We start from the raw sequence: 14,634 nt of genomic DNA, 5'->3' as shown, positions 1-14,634 counted from the left end.
GGGCTATTTTGGTTCAACGGAAAAACGTCGATCCACTGGTTGTTACCATCACTCTAAATTTCTGCATGCTCTCTTTACATAATCTCACCATATTTTTTTCGTATGCATGTCAGATATTGTACACAGTCATGCTGAACATGTAGAGAAAAAGAGAAGAGTTTTGCGCGGCAATACAATGTCATGCAGACATCGCTCCATGGTGGGTTCAATGGCAAACCCTCCCCACCCCTCTCCAGGTTGTAATCCAGAGGAAGATATCTGTTCTGAGGCGGATTCAGACGCCGCTGACCACTCCTATTTACCCCCCAAGGTGTTTGATCTACCTTGGCATGATGATGTTAGTCATATCATGCATATGTTGCCTTGCAGTGCCTACTTTTGACATCATATATGTCATCTGCTTAGTTTAGACATGTTCTGTAATGCCACCTGTTTAGTTTCTATATCATATATGGGAATTATGCAGTCTCATGTCTTTTAGCCAACCATAATATATGTGAAATGTGCAATGCCATCCTGTTTAACCAGGCATCATATATTTGAATGATATCTTGCCCATCCTTTTCTTCATTATATTTCCATTTGTCGACAATGTTTGTACATTAAACTACTCTTCCTGTGAATCAGCCATTTGGGTGGGAGATGGAAAAATCTGGAGTGAAAACTAGGCCTTCAGATCGGACAGTGTACCTGTCGAAGCAGATCTCTTGTTGGGTCCCGATAGCTCCTCAAAGATGGATTCAGAGACAGATGACCAGTCCTATTCCCCCACTGAGGTGTATGCTCTAACTTGGCACGGTTATACTGCTCATATCATGCATACGGTGTCTTGCATTGCATAGTTTATACATCATATACACAATATTCAACACCATGTTCTTAGTTCAGACATCATATCGAATGCCCTCTGTTTACCAGATAAATCACATATGTGAATTAAATGATGCGATCCTGATTACTTAGATAACATGTAGGTGAATTATGCCATGTGATCCTGTTTAGTTATTCATCATATCTTTGAATTATGTTATGCTATGCTATCCAGTTTAGATAGACACCATATATGTGAAATTATGTCATGTTATTCATTTTAGTTAAACAATATACATGTCAACTATTTCATGCCCTCTTTTTTCCACACTATCTATTGCATCTGTCTCTCATACAATGTCTGTACATTCAACTATCTTTCCTATTTATCAGCCATTTGAATTGGAGCGGGTGATGCCAGTATCTAGCGGACTAAAAACACGGTCTTCAAAGAAAACAGTGATACCTCTTGGTGGAGATAGCACCCTGGTTGTACATGCACAAGAACCAGCCCTACCACACATAACCCAAACTCTCGCAGAGTGTACCCCTACTGTGATGGACAAAGAACCAGCTTCACCCAATCTAACCCCAACCCCAGCCGATAGTAACCCAGTTCCTGTTGACATAGCACCATCTCCACCACAGAGCTCCCAAACAAGAGCAGTTAGTAAGGAAGCTCCAGTGCCCAAAGGGCCAATACTATCACGGCGAACCCCAACTCCACTAGTTAGTACGCCTATTCCTGTGGAGGAAGCACAACCAGCTAGTCGTAGTTTAGCATTTATCGCATTTGACGTTGCTAAATCATATGTGCATATCTTCTCATCTTGGAAATATTATACTGAAGATGAAGGAAAATGCCAGTTGCAGGTATTTTTCCAGGAGTTATGTGTAAGTAATGTTATTCATGGCATTTACTTTGCTTCGTCCCATACATCCTACCTCCATGATGGTTATAATACAACAAATTTTCCCATTTTTCTCTATAGAGAAGGGCCGATTTGGAAACTCAGGATGAGGTAACCTGTGCTAATACCTCTGATATCTTCAAGAATGCTTGGTGGCAGTATCAGAATTACCTGAAGAAAACGTACTTCACCGGCAAACAAACTCATCAAATTCCCTTACGTTCTCCTGAGACACATTTACCGGACGATGACTGGGAACGCCTTGTTCTGTACTGGTCCTGAACCAAGAATGTGGTAGGGTCTATGAGCTCATTTTCTATTTTTAAGTATTATATTCTTGCATCTTACTGTACTCTGTTCATGTAGAACAACTGCCTAAACCTGAAGAACAACTGTTCTAATTTAAGATTCCATTGCTATCATAGTTCAAAAAAGCGCTAGGCGTTAATTGTGCGTTTTGCCACCGCCTTGCGCTTTACTGACCAAAGCGCATGCTTATGCGCAGTTATGCACAGATTATGCGTAGTTATGCGCAATGCGTTTTGCCAACGCCTAGAGCCTAGGCGCGCTTAAGCGCTCGCTTAGGCACGCCTTTTTTAACTATGATTTCTTTGCTCTTGTATCACTGTATTTACTCATACAAACTTATTTTTAAATTGAAGGATCCAATTGAAACTCCAATGGCATAGCAGGTATGTTCACGCATGTTTCTTTAACAGGTTTGCTCTTATCAATAGCTCTGTTGATTTCAATTTCAATTGTGTATACAGTTGACTTTCATATCATGCACATTACTAGCATCACAACAGAGCCAATAGTGTTGTTGTACATGTAGACCCGTGGTACCCATCTGAAAATCTTGTTGTGCCGTGTTGTTTCCCATGCTTTGTATTCTTTCACTGCTACTTTGTCTTGAACTGATATGATTTGAACCGCGTCTCTATTTTGATTTGGCAAGACAATGCAGTGACCATAGGACATAGATATATGTTTGTTTGATGCTTTTATTATGTACTAGTACTTGGCAATAGAAGACTTGGTAGTTTGATCCTGTCCACCTTACTAATGAACTGGTTCACCGAAATGAGTTTCATATACTAGTACATGCTAAACTTGTTATGTGTCTGCTTGTTTCTTCTATTAGAATGCTGACAGAATATTGGGAAGAGTGCCCTATTAAGCAATGGTAAAGGAAGTAATGCAGATAAGGTTCAGGATAGTGACACATCCTTGTTGGTCTAAAACAAAGCTGATAAAACAGCTAAGGAAGACTATCTTGAAGACAGCGAGACAACCCCAAAGTTCTGTCTTGGTTTAGTGTTCGAGTTACTGGCCACTACCGCTTGCACAAGCTATTCAAACTCACTGTCTGAATCAGTTCGGTTTCTTCAGTCTCAACTACAAGCTGAAAGACATCGATCAGCTGTGCTGCGACAAGAAGTGAAAGGACTGCGGAAGTCCTTGGAGCATTCAGATGCATACTTTCTGGTGCAACAGCAAGCGTTGGAGGATTTTAGCGCCAAACAGGACAAAGCTAATCAGCTTGCTAAGCTTATTGCCAGCATGGTGGATATGCAGGATAACGTTTCTTGAGCTCTTCTGAAGTTGTTTCAGTTATGCTCTTGTTTTGCTGCCGCGTTTATTTGCACTGGTGGCCAATTTTGATGGGCAGTGTATGTAATGTGCTGCTTTGTTCCCTATATTTGCACTGGTGGTGAACTTTGATGCCCAGTGGATGTAATATGTGTAATAGCGGTAATAGGCTAGCATTAATTGTTTGCTTATTTATTTCCTTATTGACTTGTTTAGTTGTTTGCTTGTAGTCACTGCAGTTCTTTTTCGGGTTTTTTCTAGTGGCCACAATAGCCTATTTTTGGTAACTAGGCCAAAATAATCATGGCAACACACGGATTGTTGTAACCATGGGCCTCCTGCAGGCCGTATGATCCATCGGCCTTCTATACGGGCCTTAGGGTCCATGGGCCTTCTACGGGCCGTAGGGTCCATGGGCCTTCTATGGGCCGTACAATCCATGGGCCTTCTACGGGCCGTACAATCCATGGGCCTTCTACGGGCTGTACTATCCATGGGCCTCATACGGGCCGTAGGATCCATGGGCCTTCTACGGGGCGTATCATCATTTTGCCAATCATGGGTCATACTATTCATGGACCATAATGGGCCGTTAATAAGCTGCATTTGATAACTCTATGAAAATAGCCCAGCGGGTTTTTTTACATGAAAACGGCCCAACGTATTAACGGTCCGCAAACGGGCCGACTGTAACGATGGGCTGAATTTGGCCCACAAGCAGAAATTGATAGTAACGGGTCGTATGTAACCGAATGCTGCAAATGAGCCCAAGAATCAATGGGCCCTGAGAAGGCCGAAAGATAACTTGGGCTGGAAACGGCCCAATGGAATAACGGGCCATTAATGGGTATAAAGTTATACACTGTTCATTACGGGCCAGTTTCACCACGAGTCGTTAATGGGCCAAGAGTTACAAAGGTCCTCATATGGGCCGAAAGAAGTCATGGGCCACGCATGGGCCAGAAGTTAAAATGGGCTGAATCATATTGGACGGCCTAGATGACGCTACTGGGCCTAATTCGGATAGGGCGTAATGGGCCCTGGGTTAGCGGGCTGTAAATGGGCTATATGCGAACATGCCGTTAACAGGCTTTTCGTGGGCCAACCCGCCACCTTTTGACCAAGTCAAACGGGCCGGCCTTTTCACAGGAATGGGCCTCTGTTGGGCCGTGCCACGTGTCGTCGTATCATAGGCGCCTTCGGTCCAATGAGCGGATGACATCTGTCCCAACGGTGAGTCGACACGTGTTTCCTCCAGCCAATGATGATTTTACACGTGGAAAATCCCCATTGGTCGGGGTTGTTAACGGGTTATCGGATCCAAAACCGGACCCGATAGCTTAACGGCGTTCCGTTACGGTGGATGCCACGTGTCGATCACCCTTGATGAAAGCACTTCTGTGACACGCGATTTGTCTTCATGGAAGTGGACACTTCCGTGATGATAATTTTGGCAATGTCATGGAACACTTGTACGACAACACAGGTATGACTATCTTGATTCTGTCATAAATTTGTCATGGATGTACATGCATGACAGAAAATGCGACCTACTGTGACAAACATGTATCATCACGGAAGTGTATTTTTGTAGTGTTTATAAGTAGATGGAAGCACATGTTGTTGTTGCACCCACTCTCCCCTGGAACTGTTTATGCTTTTTTTTTAATATAATGCCGCTGGTAAAATTAAGCAATGCCACTCTCAGAATTAACTACTGAATCTTATTTCAAAACTGCAACACTTGTTAGGGATTGGCGGGATTACCATTTTTGTGGCCTCATGTTTCATCCTCCTTTATTGGCCAGTAATTGATTCCTTTTTGCCTCTGTTAAAACAGGGATATCTATTCAACTTGTTGCTATTGTGACATTTTTCTTCGCTTAATTTTGGTGGAACTGCACAAAATGAGACCGGATTTCCATATATGTGTTGAGATCTCTCTCAGGTCTTCCTCACGAGTTGTTTCAAATCTTGGTCTTGAAAGGTCAGTACCAACTTTCCTCAGAATTAACTACTGAATCTTAGTTCAAAACTGCAACACTTGTTAGGGATCGGCGGGAGTACCATTTCTGTTAGGGATCGACTGGAGTACATGTTTAAGAAATGTATTTTTCAGATAATGTCTCTGTTATTATATATCAGCTACAATGTTTCACAAATGGTACTATCCTGCTTTGTAGTTCTTTCTACATGTTTAACCAAGGTATTGTTAAGATAATGTCTCTGTTAAAATGAATCAGTCGCATTGTTTTAGGAATGATACTTTTCTGCTTTGTCGTTCTTTATACATGTTGAAACAAGGCATTGTTAAGATAATGTCTCAGTTAATATGAATGGATCACACTGACTGAGAATTGCTACTCTCCTGCTTTGTTTCCCATTAAGATAAGGTAGATCGGTAGATGTTTTTCTTTTGGGAGTACAAGTCATCAACCGTTATTTCTCAGTAATTGTTTCCCTTATACCTTTTGTTGCTTACAGGGATATCAAAATTAAAGCTCAATTTTATTTCAACTTTGATTTTAGTTGAACTGCACAAAAGGAGCCAATGTGTTCAAGGCAAACTACTGCATTAGTGGGTCCAGTTGGTCTTACCACTTTGCAGAAAGAAGCAGTCACTATTTGCGCTACATTACACAAGGAATGATCGAGAAGCTTTACAAAGTATTAGTAGACGCTGGTGACATGACTAGTCCGCAGAGAGCATAGGAAACTCTACAACACGTGGAGTGCACTGGGCAAAAAGTGCCCAAACAAGTACAGGAAGCCAGGACAGCACTCCAAATCTGTCAATGTCATTCTAAGCAACAATGATGGGGCATCTGGGTATGGTAATCTTTTTACTGTACTTTCATTTTGTTAGTCCACCGATTGGTGGGTTGACACTGGGGCCAATATTCATATGTGTGCTGATGTGTCTTTGTTTTCTGGAAGCATATAAATACGAAATACACAAGGATGCTCAGCTTGATTTTAGTGGAACTGCACAAAATGTTCAGATGGTTCATCTCCTCCATAATACTCCACATCATGCACAATACATCGAATGGTTCTCTAATCATTCGTCGTCACCTTGAGCCACCAGACTATCAAATGACAAACTGATGACAAACCCTGCCCGTTCCACAATCATAGGAATTACATATTTTGAATGGGAAAAGCTTGTCAAAGTTGACATTAGTTTCATATATTGGAATTGGAAAACCTTGTCAATTTTTGCTCATTGATGTTAGCCAGAAGACATGCATTTGATATTTTTGAGTGGGACGCCCTTTGCTGTGAGCAACGTCGATTGTTTTTTCCTATTCATGTCTTTAGTTCAGAAGTAAATATTTTTGAGTGGGACGCCCTTTGTTGTGAGCATAGTCACATGAATGTTGACTTATGTAAGATATTTTAAGAGTTTGTTCTGAATATTGTCTATGTAATGTCAGGCCTTGTGTTTGATTGCAAAGTTGAGCTTGGAATGTTGTGGCATGCGGCAACACGAGTTGTTCATCGTGCCTCCTGAGAATAATGCTTCATATTGTTTTGCATGTCGATCTAATGCCAGTGATTTGCTTGTTAGGAAGATCATCCTCTTATGTTGTTTTCGTGCTTAAGAAGTTCATCGTCTTATGTTTCATTCATAGCCTATACAACAAGTCGGGTAGGTTAGACGTGAAACCATATGATCTTCCGACCAACTCATCATCTTAGGCCGTGATTGGATCGTCGTTTTCCGACCAAAACCGCTTGTAAAACTGACACTTGTAAATAAAAGCAGATGGTCTCAGGCGAAGCGCTTGGTTGGTCGATTTCGACTAGTAAAATATACATCGGTCTCTCAAATTACACGTGTAACCCGCCGGTTTTACTTACAGTCCTCGGGCCCTCGGTTTCATTACGCATGTATTTTACGCGTTGTTTCCGATGACGAGTAAATTACACTTGTATCTTAATACATGTGTGAAATAAACCAGAGCTCCCAAGCGCGGCCTTACCGTTTCATGCCGTCTCAGTCTCTCGAAGGTGCTCATAGGTGTCCGATGATCCTGGCTTCCTGAATGAGCAGCGAGCGTTGTATCAGACCATCCGTAGGGCCCGCGAGGCCCTCTCCGTCGTCCTTCGAGTTGTTGCACTCGCCGTGGCGCCGAGCACTGTTAACATGGTCAATGAACATGAGGACTCAGGAGATGACTTTATTTTGACTGGATGACAGTAGGGACCCACTAGGGCCATAGCCGTACGTACGCAAGTGCCTCCTTATTATGTACAACTATATTCTTTTTGCTTCCTCCTGGTTTCCTGACATCATGGTCCCACACCATTGTCAACCTATGTAGTCAATATAAACGAGAGAATTGCACAAGGTGCGGCCGACAGCTGGGACCAAGCAGCTTGAGCGGTATTTGTGTTTTTGAGGCGTGAGCACTGCAGAGTTTTTCTTGGCGATGTTTTCATTGTTGTTCAGAGGAGAGCAGGGTATTAACTGGGCGGGCTGTGGCCCGTCTAGCCCAGGACAGATATCCAGCCCGGATATTAATTTTTTTCAAATGAAAATGGCTAGCCCAGCTATACGGTTTTTGAGGAATACCCAGGCAAGGTCAACTTGTTATTCTCCGCCCAGCTAGGCTGCAAATCTTTCCTAGGAGGGATGCATTAGGCTTAACAGGAAAATGGGTTTTAAAAAATAATAAATGGGATGTAGTTATAAAAACTGAGCAGTAACTATAAAAAAATCTACCAAGCACGAAATTAGTTTATAAAGTATTATTTATGGATTGTGAAAATCTTAATTTTTAATTGTTGCGCATGCAATGTTTCGTTAGATTTTTACGTAATACCAATTTATATTTAATCTGACTAGAAATTTCGGGATAAAAATATTTCGGATCCCATCAAGATGTGGGAAATTTTATTGAATTCTGTCTTGAACGGTTGGCTGAAATTATTAATCGTTGTCCTAGCTAGAAAATGGGTTGTACTTTTAACAAACTGTAAATGGGCTGTAGTAAATTCCATTAGAATTCAAAAATGGGTTGTACATTCTTACAAATCGCAAATGGGCTATAAGTTCTCTTCCACACACTTGTGGGCCTACTAAGTTGACGTGTCACCTAAAAAAAGAAGTTGACGCGTACGCAAGGCTTTGTCAACTTGTTATAGTCAACACACGGTTCTAGCAGCAGTGGCCGTTGGATGTCCATCCAATGGATGTTGTGCTTCTTCTTCAATCTCAGATATTCTAGCTTCACCCGCCCAAAAATGATTCCTCCCCCTGACATCTGGGGCGCACCGTTTCGGAATCTGACCTGTGAGCCTACTAAGTTGACGCATACCAAGGACTTTGTCAACTTAGTCAATATGAACGATTCTAGCTGCAGTGACCGTACGATGTCCATCCAATTGACGTAGTGCTTATTCAACCTCTGGTCTTCTTGCTCCAGCCGCCCAAAGCAGCGCCGGTCGTGTCGCATGCTCCTGCCTCCCATGGCCGGCTGTGCTGCCGCGGAGGCCTCACCGCCCCCTACTTCTCCCACCGCTGGCCAGGCCATCCCTCCACTCACCCACACCCCATGTTATTCTGTGGTGATGGCAGCCTCATACCGCAGCCGAACCAGTGAACCCTCGTACTGCTCTCCGCGCGGGCTTCCACTGCCGTGTCTTCCCCGGCTCCGTGTCGTCCCTTTCCTAGGCCTTGCCGCTCGCCGTCGTCCACCGCCCTGGTGCTCTCGGCGTAGCGTGGTCAACGTGGTCAAGGAACGACTTCCATCAGAAGAGTACTGTACGTGGAGAGGCTGATAGTTGAGTCCACGGCAGCCGCAAGGAAGTGCCTCCTTATTACGCGGAAAATAATTATTCCTCCACCTGACAGCAGGGACCCACAGGACAGGACATCGTATTTGGTGAAAAAAATGTTTCCCCCTGACTACTGGGACCCACCGGACGGGCCATCGTATTTCGTGAAAGAAACGTTCCCCCCGCTATCAGCTCGGACCCACCGGAAGTGCCTCCTTATTATGCACAAAAAATGAATACTCCCCCTGCTAGTTGGGACCCACCTTGGTGGGAGGCTGACTTGTGGGCCTACTAAGTTGACGGGGACAGTGTGCTTTGTCAACTTAGTCAATATAAACGATTCTAGCTCCAGTGACCATACGATGTCCATCCAATGGACGTAGTGCTTCTTCAACCTCTGGTCTTCTTGCTCCAGCCGCCCAAAGCAACGCCGGTCGTGCCGCATGCTCCTGCCTCCCCTGGCCGGCTGTGCTGCCGCGGAGGCCTCACCGCACTTACTATTCCCACCGCTGGCCAGGCCCTGCGACGACGGCAGCCTCACACCACAGCCGAACCAGTGAACCCTCGTACTGCTCTCCGCGCGGGCTTCCACTGTCGTGTCTTCCCCGGCTCCGCGTCGTCCCCTTCCTAGGCCTCGCCGCTCGCCGTCGTCCACCGCCCTGGTGCTCTCGGCGCTGCGTGGTCAACATGGTCAAGGAATGACTTCCATCGGAAGAGTATTGTACGTGGATAGGCTGATGGCTGGGTCCACGGTGGCCGCAAGGAAGTGCCTCCTTATTACGCGCGAAATAATTATTCCTCCACCTAACAGCAGGGATCCACCGGACGGGCCACCGTATTTCGCGAAAAAAACGTTTCCCCTGACTGCTGGGACCCACCAGCTACATCTTCGCATGCAAGGAAGTGCGTCCGGGCAAAAAAAACGATTCGCCCCCCTGACTGCTGGGACCCACCAGCTACATCTTCGCAGGCAAGGAAGTGCCTGACAGTCGGGACCCACCTAGTCGAAGCATACGTAGCGTTGGCATTTTGGTCGCGAATGTGTACATACATACTGGTCGATGTAGAGGCGCGCACGCGTCGTAGGAGAGGTACGCACGTAGCATGTACACGTACGTACATCGGCCAGTGTTCAAGAAAGAAAATACGGCCACGTACGTACATACGCGCAGGGTCTCGAACGCCTACTCGCGCATACGTATGGCCAGGGCTCGTGTACATGGATGGGTCGGAACGGAGAAACAGCGTCGTCGTCGTGCTCATGGGGAGCCAACCGGCTGGGTCGGGACGGAATGTGTCGTCGTGTTCATCGGGAGGGCTTGGACGGAACAACCGATGGAAACAAGGCCTAGTGTACCGTAGAACAGAGGAAACGGCCTTGTGTTCGACCGGCCACGGTAGAAACGGGATCCTGTTCATTGGGAGGGGTCTGGCGTGCCGCAAAACAGGGGAAACAGACCTCCTACAGTCGAAACGGGGGTCCTGTTGATCGAGAGGGGTGTGGCGTACCGCAAAATGGAGGAAACGGACTTGTGTTGGAGCGCTACGGTCGAAACGGGGGTCCTGTTCATCGGGAGGGGTGTGGCGTACTGCAAAACAGGACTCCACGGGATACTGTTCATCTCCACCATCGACCCCCTCCAGCCTCCACGGGCTACTGTTCATCCACCGTCGACCTCCTCCAGCCTCCACCTACGACTATTCATCCACGGGCTCATGTTCATCAAGCCTCCACCGCACGCTACTCTGTTCAACTAGCCCTCTCCATGGGCTCCTGTTCAACCACCCCTCTACGAGCTACTGTTCATCCAGCCCTCCACCTTCTATTGTTCATCCAGCCCTCCACGGGGTGGTCCTGTTCATCCTGCCCTCCACGGGGTCCTGTTCATCCAGCCCCAACCGGCTCGATCGATCGGGGTCATGTTCATCCAGAGGCAACACCACGGGGTCCTGTTCATCCACCCCCATCGGGAACTGTTCATCCAAACCCCCCCAGCAACGCTCACTGTTCATCCAGAGGCAGCATCGATCGTCTTCAGTTAGCAGCAGTAGCGAAGGAATCGCTCGATCGGGTTCAGTTAACAGCCATCGATCGATCGCTCGGGTTTAGTTAGAGCCCAATGCCTCGCTCGGGTTCAGTTAGAGCCCAACGCCTCGACCCACGCGCATGCGTGTACAAGAGAAACGCGCATCGCTTGGCCCCGACCACCCACCGTAATCGGGAACACCCTGATATTTTCCTCGCCCTCGCCTCTACCACGGTTTTTTTCGTCATGGACGGCCCAAAGAATGTCATGCAGCTGCGCCTCCGGCCCGCCCAGGACGAAAAGCCCATTTTCTATCATGATTTTTTATCATAGAAGTAGGACCCCACCACATCTATGATGATACCGTGTTTTGTCACAATTATTGTCAAAGAAGTGTCATAAGTATGACAGAAAAAACTTTCGTTTGGCCCAAAATGTCACGGATGTGTCTTTTTTGTAGTGTACTATCATATTACTTTGCTACTAAACACTTTGCTGCAGATATTAAGTTTCCAAGTGTGGTTGAATTGACAACTCGGCTGCTAATACTTGAGAATATTCTTTGTCTCCCCTTGTGTTGAATCAATAAATTTGGGTTGAATACTCTACCCTTGAAAACTGTTGCGATCCCCTATACTTGTGGGTTATCAAGACTATTTTCTGGCACCGTTGCCGGGGAGCATAGCTCTATTCTTTGAGTCACTTGGGATTTATATCTGCTTATCACTATGAAGAACTTGAAAGATCAAAGAACCAAGATTTTTCCCTCAACTACGAGGGGAGGTAAGGAACTGCCATCTAGCTCTGCACTTGATTCACCTTCTGTTTTGAGTAAACTTGCGACACCTAATGCTGCTATTGATTCCGATAGGTCGCATGTTATTGATGATGCCACTTCTGCTATGCGTGATATTTATGATGAAACTACTTCTATGCTTGATACTACTGTGCCACTAGGTAAATTTCTTGATGAACAACTTGCTAGGGCTAGAGAGAATGAAATTATTGAAACTAATAATATTGATGAAAGTGATGATGAAGATTCTCCCACTAGATATGAATTTCCTATTTGTGCCTGAGGGTTATTTTATGGATGAAGAAACTGCTAGAGACTTCTTAGCATGCAATGATAGATCTAATCTTAAGAAACTATTAGCTAAGCTTAAAGAAAAGTCTTTGAATGCTAGAATGGAATATGACCCTGCTTTTGCTACTTCACCTATCTTTATTACTGATAAGGATTATGATTTCTCTGTCGATCCTGAGTTAATTACTTTGGTTGAGTCTGATACTTTTTATGGCTATGAAACTGAAACCGTTGTGGCACATCTTACTAAATTAAATGATATAGCCACCCTATTTACTCATGATGAGAAAACTCGCTATTACTTTATCCTTAAGTTATTCCCATTCTCATTAAAGGGTGATGCTAAAACATGGTTTAATTCTCTTGATCCTGGTTGTGTGTGTAGTCCCCAGTTTATGATTTATTACTTCGCTGCTAAATATTTCCTCGCTCATAAGAAACAAGCTGCTTTAAGGGAAATATATAATTTTGTGTAAATTGAAGAAGAGAGTCTCCCACAAGCTTGGGGGAGGCTTCTCCGATTACTTAATGCTTTGCCGGATCATCCTCTCAAGAAAAATGAAATACTTGATATCTTTTATAATGGACTAACCGATGCTTGCAGAGACTACCTGGATAGTTGTGCTGGTTGTGTTTTCAGGGAAAGAACTGTTGATCAAGCTGAATTGCTATTGAATAATATGTTGACTAATGAAAATAATTGGACACTTCCTGAACCAACTCCTAAGCCAACTCCGAAGAAAAGGGGTATTCTATTTCTCAGTCCTGAAGATATGCAAGAGACAAAGAAATCTATGAAAGAAAAAGGTATTAAAGCTGAAGATGTTAAGAATTTACTACCTATTGAAGAAATACATGGTCTTGATAACCCGACACAGGTAGTAAAGGTAAATTCTCTCTATAGATTTGATAAATGTGAAATTCCATTTACTAAGTTTGCTAGCCAATGCTAGGATGAGTTTGATGACTTTATGGCTAAACAAGAAAATTTCAATGCTTATGTTGGTAGATAATTGAAACACAATGCTGATATGCTTGAACACTTGAGTGATTATATGTCTAGAGTTAAAGGTGAACTTAAACTTGTTAGTAAACATGATTCTATGGTTACCACTCAAGTAGAACAAGTACTTAAGGCTCAGAATGATTTGCTCAATAAATTAAACAATAAGAAAAATGATAATGCTGTTAGAGTTATGACTAGAGGTGGTAAAATGACTCGGGAACCTTTTTGTCCTAAGGGCCATCCTAAGAGAATTGAGCAAGATTCTCAAAGAACTAATGTTGATGCACCTAGTTCTTCTAAAATGAAGAAAAAGAAAAATGATAGGACTTTGCATGCTTCTAGTGAACCTGTTGTTGACACACCTAAGAATCCCAATGATATTTCACTTTATGATGCTGAAACACAATCTGGTAATGAACATGAACCTAGTGATAATGTTAATGATGATGTTCATGTTGATGCTCAACTTAGCAATGCTAATGATGTAGAGATTGAACCTGCTGTTGATCTTGATAACCCACAATCAAAGAATCAATGTTATGATAAGAGAGACTTCGTTGCTAGGAAACACGGTAAAGAAAGAGAACCATGGGTTCAGAAACTCATGCCTTTTACTCCTAAACCATCCAAGAAAAAGGATGATGAGGATTTTGAACGCTTTGCTGAAATGATTAGACCTATGTTTTTGCATATGCTTAAAATGAATCCTTATGCTAAGTATATGAAGGAAATTGTTACTAATAAGAGAAAGATACCGGAAGTTGAAATTTCCACCATGCTTGCTAATGACACTTTCAAGGGTGGAATACCAAAGAAACTTGGAGATCCAGGAGTACCAACTATACCATGCTCCATTAAAAGAAACTATGTTAAAACTGCTTTATGTGATCTTGGAGCCGTTTTTAGTGTTATGCCTCTCTCTTTATATCGTAGACTTGATTTGAATAAGTTGACACCTACTAAAATATCTTTGCAAATGGTTGATAAATCAAATGCTATACATGTCGGTATTTGTGAGGATGTGCCTGTTGTGGTTGCAAATGTTACTATTTTAACAGACTTTGTTATTCTTGATATTCCCGAGGACGATAGTATGTCGATCATCCTCGGTAGACCCTTTTTGAATACTGCAGGGGCTATTACTAATTGCAACAAAGGCAATGTCACTTTTCATGTTAATGGTAATGAGCATACGGTACACTTTCCGAGGAAACAACCTCACGTCCACAGTATCATTTCTATTGGAAAAATTTCAACAATTACTATTGGAGGTTTTGAATTTCCTCTTCCTACTGTCAAGAAGAAATGTGATATTCTTATTGTTGGGGATGTGCATATCCCTGTTGAGGTAACCTAGTGTTATTCTAAAATTCTTCGGTCTCATGTTATTCGAAATGAGTTTGCTAACAAGACCTG

This window comes from Triticum urartu, chromosome 1A (genome assembly GCF_056163025.1).
Source record: "Triticum urartu cultivar PI428250 chromosome 1A, HENAU_Tu73, whole genome shotgun sequence".
Lineage (NCBI taxonomy): Eukaryota > Viridiplantae > Streptophyta > Magnoliopsida > Poales > Poaceae > Triticum > Triticum urartu.
Note: the sequence above shows the minus strand (reverse complement) of the source record.